The sequence below is a fragment of the Phyllostomus hastatus genome, unplaced genomic scaffold, assembly GCF_019186645.2.
Source record: "Phyllostomus hastatus isolate PE091 unplaced genomic scaffold, TTU_PhHast_1.1 phas_contig_283, whole genome shotgun sequence".
Classification (NCBI taxonomy): Eukaryota; Metazoa; Chordata; class Mammalia; order Chiroptera; family Phyllostomidae; genus Phyllostomus; species Phyllostomus hastatus.
Window position 1 is genome coordinate 5,238,658 of NW_025333833.1, and position 21,228 is coordinate 5,259,885.

The 21,228-nt window shown below is 46.1% G+C and overlaps 1 protein-coding gene across 1 annotated transcript in view; it reads right to left on the minus strand.

Moving 5' to 3' along the window:
* Positions 1-21,228, minus strand: part of TNFSF4 (TNF superfamily member 4) — a 60,509-nt gene that overhangs the window by 38,499 nt on the left and 782 nt on the right. Inside the window, exon 2 of the transcript XR_006785634.1 lies at positions 20,302-20,515. The gene's annotated coding sequence lies outside the window, so the exon portion shown is untranslated. The remainder of the gene's footprint in view (positions 1-20,301; positions 20,516-21,228) is intronic.

Below are 21,228 nucleotides of genomic sequence, written 5' to 3' on the forward strand. Positions count from 1 at the left end.
TCTTCACTTTTATTAAGGTGCCATTATGACAAAGGTTAACACATGTTTATAATGACTTAGAAAGCTGGAATCAGCCAAGAACCTGAAACTGTGATGATTAAAATTTTCCACCCGAGAGCCTCTAAACTCTGAAACTGGTTTGAACCTATTGTGTTTGGAGGCAAGTGAAGTGTAGGAGGCAAGAGCACAAACCAAGACTGAAGCATCTAGGTCCCAGCCCCAGCTCCCCAACTAAGGAGAGGGCAAGTGACCTGAGTGGGTCCCATTCGAGAGCCTCCATCTTCTGACTTGATTTTTAACTTCTACCTTTAGAATCGGAGAACCACATCAGCTGAGGTTTCGAAAGAACTTTCTGCTGTGACACACTCCACTGGAATCCCTCCACCATCCACCCACCACCCACCACCCTTCACAAACGGCCACTCACACTCACCACATTGCTCAGTCATTTCAGACTCAATCTGCTAAACTCTCATCTGTATTACAGATTTAACAATGGCAGCATGGCAGGCCTGCTAGCCAGCTCCCAGGTGCAGAGGCAGGACACGTGTCACTGCCCTCCCTGTAAGTCACCCTTCCTGCATGTACGTGGCTGTCCCCAACTCATGTCCAGCCCTGACCCAGGGCCTAGCCTTGGAACTTTTCATATTGATCTAGTTTACTTTGTGCGGCAGTGCGTTGTCTCAGAGCCACACCGTCTTGCCCAGACCACCCTCCCATTCCTCTGCCCAAGAGCAACTTCCTCTCCCCAGGAACTTACATGGTAGCTACTTGCCCTGATTAGACAAGCTAGCAGATTTTGACACAGTGACTAGAATCTCAGAGGGTCCTGAAGGGAGAGTCAGGTTTAGGAGGAAAGAACCTGAAGGTTAAGTCTTGGGGCAAGAGGCACAGAACAACAACAGTTCCTGGCCTGTTGGCTGTTTCAAGCGCCTTTAGAGGAAACAAGATTTACATAAAATGCAGAGTGGTTTGTCAGGATTTGTGAAGAGCCACTCAAGTTTAGATTAGAAATTATGGCTAGGTGATTGCGGTCGTTGTGAGAACATCACAGAGCGCACTTACACAAACCTAGATGGTATAGCCAACACCCTCGGCTATGGTTTAGCCTGTGTCTCCTGGGTACAAGCCTGCACAAAACCACATGAGATGGAAATGAAGTTGAGCATGAGAGAAAGTGATGCAATCAGGTGCAATCAAGGGATGTTCTCTTTTGCAGCATACATTTTTTTAATAAGTAGAACGAGTATACTCTAAAATATAGTATATAAATACATAAACCAGTAATGTAGTCATTTATCATCAGGAGCAAGTGCATGTACTGTACATAGTCCAGCTGCTATGCTTTTAGAGGACTGGCAGCACAGTAGGTTCATTCACACCAGCATCACCACAAACACAGGAGTAATGCGTTGTACTATGATATCAGTCACAACATCAATAGGTGATAGGAATTTTTCAGCTCCATTATAATGTTGTGGGACCACCTTCACATATGTGGTCCATTGTTGACGGAAACGTTGTTATGCAGCACATGACTGTACAAGCCATGTAGGGTCAATCATCTGACCAACCACCCATCTCCCATCCCTAGCTATATCTGAGTCACCTTTGGGTGTTGCTACCAAGTACCTTCCAGTCTCAGCTTCAACAGACTCAATGGTCAGGACTCATCACGGTCCCAAAGAATCTACTCCACCTGTGGATTACTTTGTGGATTGCTGGATAGAGCAATCTTGGATGTAAGTCCTTGCCTTTCATGATTTGGAATACTTCTTTCCAGCCCCTTCTTGCCTGTAAGGTCTCTTTTGAGAAATCAGCTGACAGTCTGATGGGAACTCCTTTGTAGGTTACTGTCTCCTTACCTCTTGCTGCTTCTAGGATTCTCTCCTTCATTTTTACCTTGGCTAATGTAATTATGATGTGCCTTGGTGTGTTCCTCCTTGGGTCCAACTTCTTTGGGACTCTCTGAGCTTCCTGGACTTTCTGAAAGTCTATTTCCTTTGCCAGATTGGGGAAATTTTCCTTTATTATTTGTTCAAATAAGTTTTCAATTTGTTGCTCTTCCTCTTCTCCTTCTGATACCCCTATAATTCAGATGTTGGAACATTTAAAGATGTCCTGGAGGTTCCTAAGCCTCTCCTCATTTTTTTGAATTCTTATTTCTTCATTGTGTTCTGGTTGGATGTTTCTTTCTTCTTTCTGGTCCACTCCATTGATGTGAGACCCAGCTTTCTTTCCATCACTATTGGTTCCCTGTGCATTTTTCTTCATTTCACTTATTGTAGCCTTCATTTGTTCATCTAATTTGTGACCAAAATCAACCAATTCTGTGAGCTTCCTGATTACCAGTGTTTTGAACTATGCATCTAATAGGTTGGCTATCTCTCAGTCGCTTAAAAGGATCATTCTGGGGCTTTTCCTTTCTTCTTCTGTTTGAGCCATCTTTTTTTTTGGTCTGGTCACACCTGTTACGTATGAAGAGCCTTAGGTGTTCACCAGGGTGGGGCAACCTAGTCTCTGGGTTGTGACGCTGTATGTGGAGGCAGGATCTGAGAGGGAACAATGGCACTTGCTCCACTCTCCGTGGACTTCAGTCCCTTCCGCCACTTCCCCCAAGCAAACTGGACCTTTCTGGTGCTGATTCCCATGTGGGTGGGCTTGTGCACCCCGTGGGTCTTTCCAATAACCTCTTCTGTGAGGCTGGAAGTCTCTCCCTGTGCCTCAACCCCCACACGTGTTTTCAATCAGTGTCCCAAGACTCTATTTCCCAGCACTGGGATCCTGGGTTGTGCGCAGTGTCTTGCTTCACAATCACCACCTCACTGGGTTTGCCAGTTGCCACTCCTCAGCCAGGGTTTGCCAGCCATCCACTTGCGTACCCAGGGTCCACCACTGAGGTCCTACGCGCCTGATCTCAACGCTCTTTGTGCTGTGCAACCCCTCTCTGCTTGGCTGCCCGACTCTGTCCCTCCTACCAGTCTGGATGATTGTGTCTATTTTAACTCCTTGGTTGTCTGACTTCCACACAGTTCAGTTCTCCATCGGTTCTGGTTGTTATTCTATTTCTAAATTGTTGTTGTCCCTATCTTGGTTGTGCAAGGAGGCACAGTGTGTCTACCTATGCCTCTATCTTGGCCAGAAGTCCCTTCTTTCCTTCTTTATTTCTTTGGAATGAGGTACACAGAATTGAGCTCATCATAACTCCCATATTGTGGTGCACCGTCATTTCAGTCAAGATAAGGCCCCTTATTGACTGTATCTTACCTTATTTGTTTAACTTCATCCTCCATCCACAATCCCACTTCCCTCTTCCATGCCCATGACAAATTCTCTTTCCAGTCCATTTTTCATACATTTAACATAGAGAAATGTGTGTGTTTAAAAGACATGGTGAATTTTGTGTTTAGATTTTAATTTAATAAAAAGGAATGTCTATAAGTGTCATTCTCTTTTTGAGGGTTTTTTTTCTGTATACCAGTTCTTTATTGAACACATGAGTTAGGAATATAGTTACAATTCACTGTATCACTTTCTTCATGATGTCTTTTGAGGAACAGAAATTGTTAATTTTAAAATAGTCATACTTATCAATCTTCTGTTTTGTGGTTAGCAAACTTTTTGTCTCATTTAGAAAATCCTTCATCCTCCTTCCTACCTCTGGTGATAAAAAATTTTATTCTTTATTTTCTTATAAATGTTCTAAAGCTTTCCCTGTCATATATATAAATGTTTTGGAGATCTATCAATGTTGCTTAATGTAAATCTAAATTATTGCTTTTGATTGATGCTGAGAACCCAATCTTCTCATCCCATTTTATTTATCTATTGTCTTGGGAATCGACAGTCATTCTGTTGGCTTTTAAGAAGTTTTTTTGCTTCCAAAAATCACTTGGCTAAACAGCCTCATAAACGTCCCCTGGAGGGCTTCTCTGGGACATATTCCTGAGAGCAGATGACCTTAATTTCACTAATGATGTTAGACAGTGCTGTGGACACACTGTTCCCACAGCTCCAGGAGAATCTCAGTTTCTCCACATTCTCACCAGCACTGATACTATCTGACTTTCTAATCTGCCAAAGGATGAGTGTAACATAGTGCTGTTGTTTTGATTGGCGTGAACTCAGTTATTGGTGAGATTTGGCATCTCTTCAAATACTCAGTAGCCATCAGGGTTCCCCTTCTGGCCAATTGCCTAGCCACTTTCTTGCTTATTTTTGTCTTTTGAATTTCTTATCTTTTTCTTGTTGATTTGTAGGAGATCCTTTCATTTTCCAGACATTGATCTATTACACACATACTTCCTATTTCTACAAAAGTCAAGAGAAAAGCTCTGTTGGGAAAGTGAGATGGAATGGCGCTCCATCTTGCCAAGAACCAGTCCCTGCCAGCACATTCCCAGGCCAACCACTTGGCTGCTGAAAGGCCATGATCACGAGCTAGTGAGCCAATTTCCTTATGTCTTGTCTTTGGTCACATTTCAGCCATGTTCCTGGAACTCCCTAGAAAAATCCCATGGGCCTTGATTTCATCTTATATTGATTTTTTCCCTTTCCCGTGAGGAAAGCTGGGCCTGTGGCTCCTAGGACTCTCTCTCTCTCTCTCTCTCTCTCTCTCTCTCTCTCTCTCTCCAGAGCACATACCAGGTCCTTTGCAACAAGAAAGCAAAAATGTTCTCATCACTTCCTATCTGCTCAGTTGGTGGAAGGAGGAATTCACCACCCTAAATAGAACAAGAACCAGGACACCTGGTATGAGACATAAGGCATTGGCAACAGTGTCACCTAGAGTCACCCCCAAAGGAGCCAGTAGGCTGCAGGTTGTACAGGGCCACATGGGATGGCTCTTGGCCACAGAGTAAGCCAGCAGGGGCTGTGGGAGGCAGGCTGGCAGTGACAAGAGGACGGGTGACCTTTGATCTTTGTGGGAGGATGTGATTCACTTGTGGCAATGATTTTATCTGCTGGAGGAAGGTGAGGCCCCTTAGGGTGAGGACTAGGAGGGGTGCACAGGTCTGGCTGATGCAGGAATGAGCCAGGAGGCGTGACTTGGCCGCTGAGCAGGGGGCACATCAGGTGAAGGCAGGGGAACTCATGGCTGGGCCTTCCGGGTCCTAGGGGTCCTGGGACACTCACTGATGCCCAAGCAGCCAGCCCTTAAAGTTTTGGTCTTACAATATGTAATACTTACAGTTCCACAGAGAGAAGTCCCTTTTCTCTACTAACCATGCTTACTTGATTTTATTATTATTTTTATTGATTTGAAAGAGAGAGATGGCTTTGCTGTTCCACTCATTTACTTTATGCATTAATTCGTTATTTCTCGTATGTTTCTCGCCTTGACTGGAGATTGAACTCACAACCCTGGTGTATCAGGACAATGCTCTAACCAACTGAGCTAGTCGGTCAGGGCCCATACTCACTTGATTTTAAATTTAAGAAATGAGATAATATCTACAAGTATCATAGTCTCTTTGAGTTATGTTTGCAACTGGACAGTGCTACAGGCCACTGTGTCTTCCCTGGGAAAAATGAGAATGGTCAGAACACTCAGGCTCCTTTTGGGATAATCTGGAGGCTATGCTCCGGCTTTGTAACCCAGTCTCCAAACACCACGAGACTCAGCCAGTGCTGGATACCCTGGACCGTTCAGACCTTCAGACTCCCATCCTTAGACAGAGCAGAAGAAACACAGATATTGCTTAACAGTGAATTGCTGGTGACATAGAGAATAGAATTCTTGGCCTAGTATTAGTGTCCTCATTTCATTTTAATTTGAAGAACTAAAGTAGCCCAGAGAAGGCACTGTCCTGTGGGAGGCAGAATAATGGCCTGTGAGAATGTTGTCTTACATAGCCATTGCAGGTGTGGTGATGTCATGGACCTTGGAGGATTCAGATGGATCATCCAGGGGGGCCCCGTTTAATCACATGAGTCCTTGAAAGCAGAGGATCTTTGCAGAAGGAGATGTGACTGTGGAAGATGGTTGGAGAGACATGCAGTGTTGTCAGTTTTGAAGATGCAGGAAGAGCCAAGAGCCAATGGGTGTGGGTGGCCCAGAGAAGCTGGAGGATGGATTCTCTCCCACGGTCTCCGGAAGGGCCCACAGTGCTGATGACACCTAGAATTTGGCCTGGTGAGGTTCACATCAAACTTCTGACCTACAGGACTGTCACAAACTTGTGTCATTTTCAGCCACTCAGTTTGTGACTTCATTTGCCACAGCCACAGTTAGAAACGATCATTCATTTCTAATTTTGGCAAGTCAGAAAATAAAAGGCATCTAGCCATTCCCAGAACAGAACATGAAAAGTCAACGATAACAATCTTTCCACTTCCTTGTGACTTCCCCTTTTATAGCACCGGCCTCCTGTCGGCTCGTCCTCTCCCCCTGTATTCTCACACCTCGCTCTCTTGCTCCCAGTGGTGACTGTCTCTGTCCCTCTCCTCCTTTGATCCCATGCTCCCAGAGCCACCAGCCTGTGTCCCTGTCTACCCTCGTCCCCCGGTGTGTGGTGAGGCTGTTTCACAGTCCCCTTCCACACCACAACAATTTTGATTACCTCTCTGTCCTTAGTACACTGGGGGAGGTTTGTCTTGACAAGTCATCGTGAGGAGTTTGCCAGAACTGGGAATGGTCACTTGCAATTTCAGAATTATGTCAGTGCACTCATCTTTTGACCAGCCCTGTCAAACCCTTTCCTTCTTGCCCTGATCTTATAAATGTTTATATATAGTAAGAAATAAATATTAAACATTCAAATTATAAAACTTAAACTATTAAAACCATGCATTTGGCAGCATAAAATAGAGTCTGTCATTTTGGGAGCTATGATAGTAGAATCAAATAAATACATTCCAGATAAAGTGGGTTATTTCGTACTGTCTTGGCTGAGTCCCGTATCAGCTGGGGTGTGGGAGGAGGGAGGGACGGAGCAGCTGGCCAGTGCAGCAGCTCAGAAACCCAGACAGTCCCACCGAAATGACAGCTTGGAGCCAGAGGTCACTATGAACACATAAGCCCCAAATTGGTAAAAATCTACAGGAGCACATGGGACTTTCCAAAAAGGTCATGGTGACCCAGCTGCCCAGGTGACGTTAGGGTAGGCACACCCAATCCGTGCATTAGTTTGTACTCTATGACAGAGCATGCTCTGAATATCTTTTTGCAGGGATACCTATGTCACCATGTGCATGTGCGTGGCTGTGTGTGTCTATACGGAGTACATGCTTCTAGTATGCGGTGCTTCTTAGTTCCATTCCTGTGTAATTGGCTCTTTTCTTGCTAGTGCCGTTTCGGAGAGGCATCCGATACAGTAAGACAAAACTGACATGATCTGAACTTTATTTGTATGATGATGGGTAATATTAGATTTGTAGATTGCGAACTAAATTCCAAAGAACCTTCAGTTTCTCTACAGACTTCAACTCAGTCATAACAGCTTTGCCTCAAACTGCTTTCTATCTGGTTTTGGCATGACTAAAAAAACAAACAAAAAAAAAAAAAACAGAGACCAGCAGTCTTTAACAGCCTTCAAGCCCCTGGACTAGGTGATCAATCAAGGCTCCCCTCCACTGTCTGAGATATAAACCGTATGTGTGGATGATGACAGTATTTTTTTAAGATTTTATTTATTTATTTTTAGAGAGGGAAGGGAGGGGGAAAGAGAGAGAGAGAAACATCAATGTGCAGTTGCTGGGGGTCATGGCCTGCAACCCAGGCATGTACCCTGACCGGGAATCGAACCTGCGACACTTTGGTTCACAGCTGGCGCTCAATCCACTGAGCTACACCAGCCAAGGTCAGTATTTTTAATTATTTATTATATTTTCATACTACTTCATTTCTCATGGAGAGCATCTTTGCTTTTGCAGAGATTATTCTGGGTTCCCCTGATTTCCTCATTATTCTGAATGTTCAAATCATCACAAACAAAATGACGTCTTTAACGTGAATTCTTAAGAAAAACTGTATATAAATGCGCTGAATATATTTAGCAATGGTGTTAACATCAAATACTTTAATCCATTCACGAATACACACACTGTAGTATTACTTGCAAAAATCCTTTTTTCCTCTTAAAACATCATTGCTACTTATGATAACATGTGTGCAAATAATAACGATAATAATAACAACAATAACAATAATACAACCTTGCAACCTCTGTTCCGTCCTGCTCCCCCACCCCCAACATAAACCCGCCACCACTGACCACTCTTGATCTCCCTGGGTCTCCTGTCCCCCAAGCACCCAGTCTCTCTTTTCAAGTGGTCCCAAGTCTAAGACAAGAACGTGGCGAACTTGGAGGTAGCTCTGCTTTCCTGGCAGGGGCTTATCTCTCTTTTGACCCCCTTTTTCCTGTGTCTGTGGGGCCTCCTTCTAGCCTCTTTCTCCCAGGGAACCCAATGCCTTCAGTGTTATCCCCTCCCATCTGCTACCTACCCTGATCTCAGAAAGAGATGGGTAAACTCCCCCCAGATCTACACTGGCAATGAGGCCCAACGTCTCCTCCCTCCCAGGGACGGGCACCCCTTCCAGGGGGGCTTCAGGCCCATGTGCACCACCAGCATGGACTGTCTGTGGAGGCAGGGAGTTCCTGGTCACCAAGGGTCTTTCCCACAGGCACGCGCTACCTCTCGGCATGAAAACAAGAAGGAGTTAGAGCCCAGGGTGGTGAGGGAGACTAGACGTTATCTGAGTTCCCTGCAAACCTGTGACTCCATGGCTCCACATGAAGCAGAGCACAGGGCATGTTCTGGGGGAGGAGGGAGGGAGGGGACAGAGCTGAGGGAAGCTTTAATGAGATTTTTAAAAGACTAATAGGAAAAATTGAAAATTCCAGAGGGGACATGGGCCTATCACGTTTCCCAACTGAGAACACTGGGCAGAAAGGAGCAAACCCTGAACCTCAGCCACCTGAAATGAAGGACCACAGAATCCATCTTTTCTCTATTTCTGGGGGTTTTTTGTAAAGGTTTTATTTATTTATTTTTAGGGAGAGAGGGAGCAGGGGGGAGAGAGGGAGAGAAACATCCATGAGTGGTTGCCTCTCACATGCCTCCTACCAGGGACCTGGCCCACAACCCATGCATTTGTCCTGACTGGGAATCGAACTGGTGACCCTTTGGTATGCAGGCCAGCACTCAATCTACTGAGCCACACCAGCCAGGGCTCTTTTCTCCATTTCTGTTTTACCTAGAGATAACCTAAGGTTTTAGATACCTCTGACACCATGTGGGGTATTTTAATTTTTTGTTTTTTAAAACCAATAAGAAGCACTGTGGCTCAAGTGGTTGGGTGTCATACCACAATGTGAAGGGTCCCCAGTTTGATTCCCAGTCAGGGCACATGCCTGGGTTGTGGGTTCAGTACCCTGTCGGGGTGCATATGAGAGGAAACACGTTAATGTTTCTCTCTCACATTGATGTTTCTCTCCCTCCCTTTCTCCTTTCCTTTCCCTCTCTCTAAAAATAAATAAATAAAATCTTTTTTTTTAATAAGGAAAACAAGGGTAGTAGAAGTAAAAATGTTTTCAGTGACTTAGGAAGGTATAAGATTATACAATACTTGGCCCTACTTAAGTTATTCATTAAATTCATTCATTAAATCACTATTTTGCTCCTCCTATGTGCCAAGTATTGCGATATTTATGAACAATTGGATATAGTCTCTCCTATCCCTGAGCTTCCAGGCTAGCAGACAAGATAGACTATTAAACAAGGACTTATAATAACATGAACAAGTGTTATGTAAGAGAAGTTCGAGACACATATAGCATCATATGTGTAGATTAGAACGTTTCCTGGAGAAGGGGATATTTAAGCCGATGTCAGAAGTGTGAGTTGGAGTTGAATTTTTCAGAGCGAATAGCTTAGAAAAGGCCCAGGCTCATTTTTTATGAGTTGGAGAAGAATTTTTCAGAGAGAATAGCTTAGAAAAGGCCCAGCTGGGTCAGAGCTCATGGCCCTTTCAAGAAACAAAAGCAAATTCATCCTGATGAGTGTAAGTGGCTGGAGACAGACAGGAGAGGTAGGCAGAGGCCAGTCATGGAGTGTCTTATGAAATCTGGCACTGATGCTCATAGCAGTGGAAGGTGTTAGAGGATGTTTAAGTAGGAATGTAACATAGTAAGATAAGTGATAAAAAAGTCACTTTGATGATAACTTTGATGATAACAAGATAAGTGATAAAAAAAGGGTCACTTTGATGGTAACAAGACTAGCAAACAAGAAGGAAAGAAGGCAAGAAAGTGAATGCAGTGGGTCGAGAAAAGAGTGGGTGATCTTTTAAGAAGCAGAGATAACAAGACTTGATTAATCAGATGGGGTGAGAGATAGGGAGGGAGTGGAGGTGAAGGATGAGTTTCTGACTTGGACAACCCTACGCACTGCAGGGCCGTTCTTCAAGGTGGGGGATGCCAGAGGGTACATGCTTTTTTAGTGCTGGAAGATAGTGAGATCAGTTTTGGACACATCAAAGTTGAGATATATTTTGAAGTACCAAGAGGACTTACGACTGCTGAAGAGTTCATCTAGATATCAAGAAAAAGGTCTTTATCAGTTTCTGAGAGTATCTCTCAGATTATCAGCATCAAGGATGAGGGAAATCGAGATAAAACTGTCCAATCAATTTCTCCAAAATGGCCCACCAAGGGAAAGCTCTACTCTTGGTGCCTTGTAGCAATGCCACATCCTGCACACCAAGGGTGGGAGGACCCAAGAAAAGGGCAGAGCTCAGCTGGGTTTTAAAGTCAGTGGGAGGACTTGGGCAGAGCACTTGTGACTGCTGGGAAGTAGCCTGAATCCACCCACTCATTTCACAATACCCCCCTCCCCCCAGGTCAAAGCTTATGCACCGGGATACCAAAGCTTCCTGCCCTTAGCGGCAGCACCAACACTTAGAACACATGCTTAGGACTAGATCTTTCTAAGCCTTACAGAAATGGAGATAATACAGTACCTGCTTCACAGATTTTGTGAGGAGTAAGAGCTAATGCATCCTTCGCGCTAAGGCATAGTACTTGACACACAGTATGTACTCAGGACACTCTAGGTGGTTGTGGGAGAGACGGTGGTGGACACCCTGATGATTCATGGACATTATATGATCTTGAAACTCCTGAATCATTAAATCATCTAATTCTCACGTATCTTTTTCATGCCAAGTATCCTCGATTGTATTCTGAGCATTTGAAAATGGATAACCCATATATGGCAACTTCCTGTTCATCACTACAGCTGATGAGCCATTCAAGAGCTAGCCATTCCACGTCTAAAGCATCTAGAAACTAAACTGAGATCTTTCTTTCAATTTCCCTGATTAGTATTTTGTATCTCTCTGTTTCATAAACACTTTTAAAGGATTTAACTAGCTTTGATCATTGGCATATTAATAAAACAGGTGAATTTTAAGTTTTGATATAGTTTGATCATCTTGAAACAAACTTCCAACAGTAGAAAAAATAGGCCATTTAAACATTTTAATGAATACACTGAAATTTAACAGGGAGATAAGGTTAAGAAGAATTTTTGTCTTATATATACAAAACTCTCAACCATCGGGGTTTAACTCACTCCAACATCTCGAGTTTCTTAACACAAATCTCAGTGACTATTTTTGGAAGGATGGAAGGTAGCGACGGAAAGTGAAGTCTAAGATCTTAAGATCAAATGTCTATTAAAAGACTAACTTCATGAGGGATCCCACCAGAAGGAATTCATGATGTCCGTAACGTATCCAGGAAGACCAAAGTTATGCGTGGAGGGCCTAACACAAGTCATCAGCCAGCCCTGGATCCACAGCCCAGCACCGTCCTCCTCACCAAGGAACTTTTCCTAAATGTAAATCCGGAGGCTCCACCTATGAGTCACTAAATCAGGAACTCTGGGGTTGGGGCTGAGCAACCCCTTTCAGCAAACCCTCCAGGTGATTCCCGTATATATTTAGTTGTGGAAACCATAGAGGATGAAGGCATATGCACGGGCAGCAAACACAGGACCCGCAGGACGGTTCCGGCCCTCCGCCTGGTTTTACCCGGCCCGGCACCTTGTTTCTACCTGGTAGCAGTGCCCAGCTCCTTGCCCCTAGTTAGGGAGTAGTTACAGTTACACCGCCCTAAAATCACATTTGGCCCTTTGAAGGCAGCCGCGAGGCTCATGTGGCTCCTGGTGAAAATGAGTGTGACACCCCTGGGATGGACATTTTAGAGCCCTTGGGTGTTTCCAACGGTGAGTATTAGACTGATGTGTAGGGCTTGGACAAAACAGAAGAAGCTTTGCTCCCGGAACTCTGCATTTACTTGGCACATTTCACACCATTTAAGCTAACTGCAGATTCCATATAGGCCTCTGAGTTTGCACGTCTAGTTATTTGCCCAACAAAGAGATCTGAAGACGAATGTTGCCATAGAAGGAAGTGGAGGGGCCGAGAATGGTCCCTCAGGATGGTCTAAGTGGGAAGCTGATAATAAAGACCTGGGCTTGAGTTCCAGTCCCACACCTGCAGGTGTGTGACTTTGCACTAATTACTTAATCTAAGCTTTATTTATTGTCCTTGTATGTACCATGGAGATAACAGACCAGACTCTATTCCATCGACTTATTCTGAGGGTTAAAAAAAAAAAAAAGGAGATATCAAGGACACAGCCAAGCTCCTGAGACACAGGAAATGGTTGATTGATGTTAACTCATACGGTTATTTTTTTATTCATATTTGTCCTTCTTAAAATTGTACTGCTTTGAAGGAGTTGACATGTAGGAGCAAGGCCCCTATCTTGTTCAACTGACATTATAATTGAAACAGGGTACAGGGCAAGAGGTCCCCAAGACCCCCAAAGCCCTTGTTTGGGGGCTGGGGGGAATAGACACTACAGTAGTTAAGATACTTTTCACAACAATGGCAAGCTAGTAGCTAAATAATAGCTGTGCCACGGCCCCGGGGCAAAAGGTGAGTATGTGACTTTCAGAATCTACGTGACTCAGCTGGGGGTTTGTTTAGCGCCTGTGGGAGAGGCAGGGAGGCGGTGCCCCCAGCGTCACTGAGTCACACTTGCCCCCGACCAGAGGTGGCAGCCAACGGAAGGTAAACGATACAGGAAACCGGCAAACGCAGCTCTTTGTGGGCGGAGCCACATCGAGGGTCAGTGGGAAGCTGCGGGCCAGGACTTAAACTGAGGGTGGGCGGTGGGGGGGCGGGGGAAGGGGGCTGGCATGCCGCGAGGGCTGAGAGAATGGGTGGCAGCTGCGCAGGTCTGTAGAGCAGAGGGAAGCCACGTGAGAAAGATTCAGCCACGCAGTGGGTGGTGAGATAGGAGCCCCGCGGGCGGAGTGGGTGACGAGGAGGAGAGCCACGATGTAGCAGCCGTGCCACAGGGATTCGTGCTGTCTGTAGTAAGGGATCCGGCCACGCAGCCGGGGCTAGTCAGAAAGCAGGCTGCTGCTGCTCTGATCGTGCCGCACTAGCTGCCTCCAAAGCCACCAAGGATTCTCCTTTGCAAGACGCTGACCTGCTTGCTGCCTTGTAGACCCAGACCCTATCTGGACTCTTGGGCCTTGGGCCTTTCCTGGCCTCCACCACGATCCAGGGCAACACGGCACATGTGTTCCGGGACTATAACACAGAGGCGGCGGACAATGTGCCCCAGATCCTGAAGGAGAGCGCTGCTGCGAGACTGTTTGCACAGCTGGCTTAAATTCAGATAAAGAGATGGGGAACTTTTTTGGGCTTGGCTTTGGCTTTTAGCCTTTCCAGGAGCAACAGAAGTGCTAGGTTCCGGGGAAGAACAGGGTTCACAAGGGACGTGCTAGGTCTCGGGGAAGAACAGGGTTCCAAGAATAAGTGCTCAGCACCCCCAAGGTTAGAATATCGTAATAAAAGCCCATTTCTTCCTATGCTAATTGTTGGGTCATTCACCAAGGCACCAGGCGAATAGGCCTCTGTTTGCTGGGTTACGTAGCAGCTGAGTCTACTGCCTATGGCAGCCTGATTTTCCCAAAAAGAAACATAGGAACCTGTCCTTTACTGAAGTCCTTTCCAAAAGGTAGAGAATTAGGATCAGAAAATCAGGCAAGCGTCCTAGCATTGTGTGATTCCTGAGTTTTAGGCAGGTTTCCATTGGCTACCATGGTCAAATATTTTTTTTCTCTATAGAGGTATCTCTGCCAAAGGTCAGCTTCATCCCCTTTCGTGATATTTCTTGCCCTGAGCTCTCATTACAGAACAAGACCATGGGGAGGGAGGCAAGGGAAGGAGGAAGAGCAGGAAGAAATGGAATTTTCCCTGAAATTCTATCTTAAAAGATGGCCAGCCCCATGGTTGATAATTGTGTCGGAGGGATGCAGCCCTAAGGTTCTAACAGCTTAATAATGGATCTGCTGACATAAGTCATACAAATCTGATCAGGGATTTGAAGCTCCGATTTTTTTAAAAAATACTAATGCCTAAGTCCCCCCTCCAGAAAGTCACATAAATTGGGCTGAGGGGCAGCTTGGGAAAGGTGCTAAGACTACTCGTTCTCTTCTCTTCAGGCAGCCCACGGGGTCCTGGTCTGACCTGGACACTCAGGTCTGCGGCAGGATGTTTGCCACAAGGCTCAGAAAGAACGGCTGTACACCACCAGCTCGTCCTCACGGCCTCTGCCGATCTCGTGCTTTATTTATGCCCTGTTTTCAACTGATTAATTACTGTAGTGCTCCTCAAAGTCGTGAATTATCTCAGAAATTATCTCATTATCTAAGAAGGCCAAAATCAGTTTGTCATAGAAAACTTAATTTATGGGAACGCTCTTGTTAACCTCTAGGGGGAGCTCAAGGCTCCTTCTCCCCACCTTTTTTTTTTTCAGTCCCCAGCTTTGTTGAGGTTTAAGCCTCATTCTTTTTACCTGTGTGTCATTTCAAGGGAGGAAGAGTGGGGGAGAGAGAGGAATGGTAGGAGGCACAGAGAGCGAGAGAGACCGAGAGAGAGAAGAACTTGGGATGAGAGGATAGATCTTGAGAAGGTAAAGGAATTGAGGCTGAACTTCATGGTTTAAATAGTAGAGAGATAAGTGGTTGATTGTCCATCAATTCACCTGTGGAGACTGGAGATGAATACAAACATAGAACATTTAATAAAACATTTACCAGAGCCTGAGCAAAATTGCCATAAACCACTGTCTTAGTCTCAGTGACTTTGGACACCGACTACCCGGCACTGGGCCAGACTTCATAGGGGAAGGCACAGCCTTTCGCAAGGCTGCCCTCATTTCAGGCGCCCACCCCAAGTGCAGGGGTCCCCTGGCCGCCCTCACTTCCGACTGCGGCGTACAACTCTGGGGACTGCCACCACCCGCCGGTTCGATAATTCACCACAACCATTCACACACCTCAGAACACCACTGTACTTATAATTACAGGATTACTATAGCAAAAGGATACAAATCGGCGCCAGCCAAAGGGAGAGAAGCAGGGGGTCTGGGAGGGTTCCAAACTCTGACATTCATCACCTTCTTCCCTCGAAGTCACAGTGCCTGGCCCTCCTCCCACATCATGAGTGACAACACAGAGAACACCATCAGCTTGGGAAACGCACCCAAGCTTCGCCATCCAGAGTTTCGTTGGGATTTCATTACACAGGCATCATTGCTGGAATTATGGGTTGAACTCCATTTCCAGCCCCGCCCTACCCCCCTGGCCCACTAATATCACTGTGACTTGAAGCCCCAGCCCCCTAATGGCCACTTGGACAGCACCCTGTCAACAGCTACCGACTGACCAACAAGCAGCCTTTGGTTTGTAGACGGCAGTTCCAGGGGAAATGGACAACATTCTGCTTGGCTGTCCACCACTCTGGTTGGAGAAGGTAAACATGGGTCAGCTCAGTGGGCTGAATTACAAGCTCTTCGCCCCTGTGTTTGGGATTTTACTGCCTCCTGGGTAGTGACCAATGGCCTCTTCTCTGTCATCTGATCATTGGGAACTCCCCATGAGGCCACTGGTGCAGGCTGGGAGACGGAAGGCAGTGTGGCAGGAGTGGGGACCATGGGCATTCGGGCTACTTCCTCCTGTAACTTACTCGTGCCTTCAGGGCCCAGTCACAGAGATGCCCCTCCCATTCGATGACTCAGCACTACTATGCACGCCCAACTTCTTGGCTTGGCCAGTCATATAACACCCAGTTCGTGATGGGCAGCTTAAGTCACATGGTATCTCCATGGTTAAACATTCGGTCTCTACTAAGGCCCAGGAGCAGGCCAAGAGTAAGAGTGGCAGAACAGTGTTCCAGAATCCTAAGGGCCTACGCTGGGGTTTACTGACAGTTAGAAGGGACTGCCGAAGTCCCCAGACGGGATCCCTACCTGCTCTGACACTTGAGCACCATGGGATCCTCTGGGTCCTGTGGCCCCAAGGGTGGATAAAAGGGGCTTCCACCGCAGCCTGGAGCTGTTGCAGAACCTTCTCTTATTCTGGGCTTCTCTCAAATCTAGACGCCTTTCAGGTCATTCAGTAATGGGTCAGAGTAGCACCCCCAAATGAGGATTGCATGGCCCGCAAAACCCAAAGAGGCCCACACGGCATTGTGGCTCTTTCTGGCTGTAGGACAGGCCAGAGGCAACAACACTCAGGCCTTAAGGGGGTATCTTGACGTGCCCCACACGACTGCACCCCTCCAGTGTTCACTGAGGTCGAAGGGCCGTGAGCTTGTATCAGTTTGATTTTCCGTCCACTGACATCCACATGTCTGACCAATAAGCGTAGAGTAGTTGGTATTTCCTGTTTACGTGGTCCAGTCAGCATAACGCCATCAATGGAATGGGCCAGTGTGCAGTCTTGCTGAAGGGAAAACCAGCTGCATACCTGCAAAGTACCCTATGAGGTAGGGCTGGAGAGTGGATACACCTCGGACATCCGTTGTCCCATTCCCCTCCCGGCGCATCCTGAGAGACAACACATGGAGCATCGCCAACCGCAAAGGCAAAGCTTTTTAGTGGGGTTTCCTTACAGAGGCCGGATTGACCAAATCACTGCCCATGTATTCGGGGAGGCGGGGGCGGGAGGAGAGTCTCCAGCCCCAACCTTCCGCCCCCAGGATATCAGGATGATATCACGGTGACTCAAAGCCCTAACCTTTGGATCTTATGGTTGCTCTTTATGATATGAGAGCTTCCCATCCTGAGTCATTTCCTTAGCAGTCCCTTGGGACCCCTCATAAATAACAACACCCGAATTCATTCAGAACCTCAAAGGACTTAGAGGTACTTCCAGGAGCCAAGAACAAACCCCAGCCAAATTCTTCATCCCGAGGGGTTAAAGGCTACCTCCCGGGAAGTGGAGCAAAAGGCCGGCCACATTACTTCTTATCTGGGCATACATTTTCCAAGTGAAAGAGCTTGCTCCAAAAACACGGGATTATACACATTTTATTCCATCCAGGGCAAGTCCGTGGCAGAGCAAACCCGAATCCAGATCGGCAGTCTGACCCGCCTCCTTGATACGAAGTGTTCTTTCCTAACAGGACCTGTTTAGCACATCCGTAGTATTCCAACAGGAGGACGCACCGCACCGTAATTTACGTAACCACTCCCCTCCTGCTGGGCACGTCCACTGTTTCAGCCTTCGGCTCTCAGTAACATTTTGATGCTTGAGGATACAGATTACTGACCTGCTCTGTTAGTGGGCTGTTCAGAAGGCTCTGAGACGCAGTAAATGAGCAGGAGTTCCTGCCCTTGGACCTCAGAACCCACTGGGCGAAACCAACCAATATCCAATCACGATAAAATGCGACCGAGAGCATTGTGTTTCCTAGGGAAGCGTGTGGCAGGAGCAGTCTAGGGCAGTCACTACCTTTTTTTTTTCTTACATACCCTCTAAAAGAAGTTTCAAAAATGTTGTTCTCTTCTCACACATATGAGTTGCTGTCTAAAATTTTTTTTCATGTTGGAATTTATGTAATCCCTACTATAAGTACTTATCATCACATAGTTATGAGTGTTCATAACATAGTTATGACATAAGTATTTATAACATAGCTGGACATTATATACTCTCCGACTATGTTATAAATACTGTGGAAGAAAAGGGGCCATACACGGACCCTGACGAATTTGGGAGAGGCCCGGGGGGGGTGGCCTTGCACACTCGGAGACCTGAAGTAACCACACAGGACGGTCTGAAGAGTAAAACTTTCTAACTAAAAGCAGGTCGTGGCGGGCAGGCAGACAGGTTCTAGGCTAGAATCCTCCCTGCTCACAGTCCATCTTCATCCTGACCGAGCCTGTCTGTCGTCTTTCTGCATCTACCATAACACACCTTGGAAATATGAGATTTCCTTTTCCCAGACCCCTCAAAGTACGGACACCACCGGGGGGCGGGGGGGGGGCACGCATCCCCCGCACTGCTAGTTGTTATGGTCACTGTTGGCTATTAACTACCCTGTACTCCCCTGTGTCAAAGAAGTGTGAATCATTTTCCGTTTTATCCAGCCCCCGAGGTTCCCCCACCCTTTACTTTCTCACGCCTCCCTGCTCCGTCACCAGTGGATTTCGTGTAAGCCGCTTGTGTCGTCTCTTGCGGTTGTAACAAATGAATTAAGATGCAAGACTGCCGTTTTCTGGAGCATCTTCTCAGTCTGTTGAGGTTTTGCTTCCCAGCAACTAGTATCAGTTTGGCTCAAATAAACTCCAAAAAAATTCTTACAGGTTTGGACATTTCTTATGTGGACAATATTAACATTTTTAAAAAACACCATAACTCTTTCATGTTTGCACAATACACAACGGGCAGAGAAGAAATGTGCTACTCACCAGCCTCCAACGCTTAAAATACATGAGTTAGTGCTTCCTCCGTGGTCAGAAAAGTTACATCATCCCTTTGTTCCTTGAAATCATATTTTCGTCCCACTTCCCCACAGAATTTTATCCAAATCTATTTATTTTTGAAACACTTTTCATTCTTACCCTACCACATTTCCTGCCAATAAAATATAGATAGTAGTTGCACTTGCTACTTATTTTATTTCTGGTAACTATAAGGTTGTAATTCTTGAAAATTCCCTCTGGATTAAGTTATAATTAAAATTAATAGTATACAATTGATCAAATAATATGTAGAAACCAAATTTTATTGGAAGTGTATTTTTTTAACAAGGTGAATGAAGCTTTGAAAAACACAGTGTGCAAATCCTTGCACAAGTAATACTTTCTGCTGGAAAGAGAACATCTCCTTTATTCCTATTTTAGTTTTTACGCCCCACCCTGAGAAACCTTATTCATATAAATCTATGAGAATTGGAGGACATTTCCCGTAGCAATTTACTCAATTCTTCAGACTTTTTCTGATTTACATCTAAAATCAGATAATAAGTGAACATCAACAATTGTATTTAATGTGCATCACCTGACAACTCAATTTGATCCTGTTGTAATTTTGTTGAAAGCCAAGACTTGGAAACCACCTAACTCACTGAAGAATTTGTTGCCCAGCAATTACAGTTACTCACTTTTTCAATTTCTGGGAAGTAAACCAAAAAGCAAAAAGGCTTCTCCTAATGTTTAATCCACAGGTGGCAAACACGAGGCCCTCGGGCTGAATCCGGGCCTCCACCTTGCTTTATCCGGCCGGGCACCGTGTTTCTACGTGGCTGCACTGCCGAGCTCTCGACTAACTAACTGTTAAGGAGCAGTTACATGGATACAGTCCTAACGTTACATTCGGTCCTTTGAAGGCGACCTTGAGGCTGGTGTGGCCACCAGTGAAAATGAGTTTGACACCCTTGAGCCTTAACCAATGATCACTAGTAGAAGCTTTACTCTTTCATGGAGAGGGGCTTCCTCGGCTTGAGAGCTGGGCGGGCCCTTCCCAGTCGTGCCAATGGAGGCCAGGGGTGGCATGTGCGGACGCTGGCGTGGACCAGTCACCCAGTGCAGGCCGACCCCAGGGAGCCTGTGGCATTACAGAGCAAGTCCCGGAGGAACTGTGAGGAGTCCCTGTCCTGGGAGCAGGGCTGTGAGCAGCCACCTGCAGGCACAGCCAGGGAACTCGGTACCTGGGCCGTGAAGGGCACACCTGGGCCATCCTGCAGCCCCTGTGGGATGGCCGAGTGTATGTATGAAAATCACTGGCCCCAGGGCGCCCAGATGGAACATTATTCCTGGTTGTAACCAGGAGGTGTTAGGATGACATTAGCATTTGAATGGGGGGGACTTAGTAAAAGCAAATCACCCTCCCCAGCTTGGCTGGGCATCCCTCACTCATTCTTGCAGACCTCCAATCCAACAAAAGGCCCTTCCTCCCTCCCTCACTGTTTGAACTAGGACATCTCACCTCATCATCTGCCCCAAGATGGTGGATTCACGTCATCGGCTGTGCCGGTTCTCAGGCCATCTAGCTTGCCTGGGGACACCCGCTCTCCTGCATCTCCAGCCTGCAGGGGCCAGGTTGCGGGGACTTCTCGGCCTCCGGTCTTCCCCGAGCCACTTCCTCGTTAGAAATCTCCTTTGGCACGTGTTCTTATATTGGTTCTGTTTCTCTGGAGAACCTTGACAGACGTGCAACGATAAAAAGGGTTTGTGCTGTATTTCGTTATCAACATTTAATGTCACATAAATATTTAAGTTAATTCTACATGGAAACATACTTTCCACCAAACCTTGAGGCTGCAGGTTGAGCAGAAGCTATGGATGCAAAACATCTGCCGTGGGAGCGAATGCCCAAAGCAGGTCAAGCCCATCACTCAAATCAGACCTACTTTCTGACTACATCAGACTACTTTCTGACATTAGTTTTTAATTAAAAAAATATATATATATTAACACTCATCTCTGTACCAACCAGGAACCTGACGAACTGTAATTCTGAGAAAGAGAAAGGAAAAGGAGGTACTGAAACTCACCCTAGGTTTTGCTGAACGCAGTAAGGCTGACCTCCCTAGTGCCTCCCAAAATTCTGCTGTCCACATATGACCTCCCCGCGGGGTCCCCCAGGGCAACTGTATTCAGTGACATTAATTAGGGACAAAGGAGGGACAAGTTGTTGAGGAACAATGGTCATTATTCCATTGCCTGGCTCTACAGTGGATTCAAGTTCAGAACATCACACCACAAGGCAAAAGGCCTCATTTCTACGGCATGCTTTGCCTTTAATGGGAATATATGTAAAACAGAGGAGGTCATAATTAAGTAATCAAAACTTAATGGTGCCTTGACCAAAGGTGACTTCTCTGGCACCAATATTCTAAATGGTCTCTTTGTT